Raw genomic sequence first — 765 nt, forward strand, 5'->3', positions numbered from 1 at the left:
ATGATAAAAATGTGAAAAGTTTACGACAACAGACAATCAAAACAGTTTGATTAGAAAAGCTCACTTCAGCCTTCAGCTTAGGTGAGCTAACAACATCAGGTGCCTGTGGTTCACTCGTGCACTGAATGAGTGGATGTGATAATATAATATTTTGTTATACAGCTTTAATTAATTTTTAGTAAGAATACACCATTATGCAAGGAGCACAAGTTTTAAATGTTAGAAGGCTAAATTGCACAAAATGTAAATTAGCACCATTTAAATGTAGGTTTTAAAATCATCAAAATATGTCGTAGCTATGTTTTTCTGCCTCGACAAATTAATTGATAGGTAGTGGTATGATATTTTTTTTTTTCTGAAGATAATATAGATAATTGATTGAAATTTACTTTAATATTATATTAAGCCATTATTTTGAGAATTTGAGAAAATATTTCATAAAATCAATTTCAAGGGTGTCTCATCATACCACCTAAAACACTTGTATTTTGAAATATATACAGTGTATTACATAATATGAATATTAATATTTAAAACACTAAGACGCATGTTTCTTCCTAGATAAATTGCTACTAATAAAATCATCATCCATCATGACGTTTATAGATACATAAAATTAAATGACGTTTATAGATACATAAAATTAATCATCAATAAATAGAAAATTAAAATGAATATAACTATAACGATTACTGTACAACAACTTGCATACAAGACATAAAAATCATACATATTGTTACAATATATCACTAGATTTTTTTGTCA

This window comes from Magallana gigas, chromosome 2 (assembly GCF_963853765.1).
Source record: "Magallana gigas chromosome 2, xbMagGiga1.1, whole genome shotgun sequence".
NCBI classification, from domain to species: Eukaryota; Metazoa; Mollusca; class Bivalvia; order Ostreida; family Ostreidae; genus Magallana; species Magallana gigas.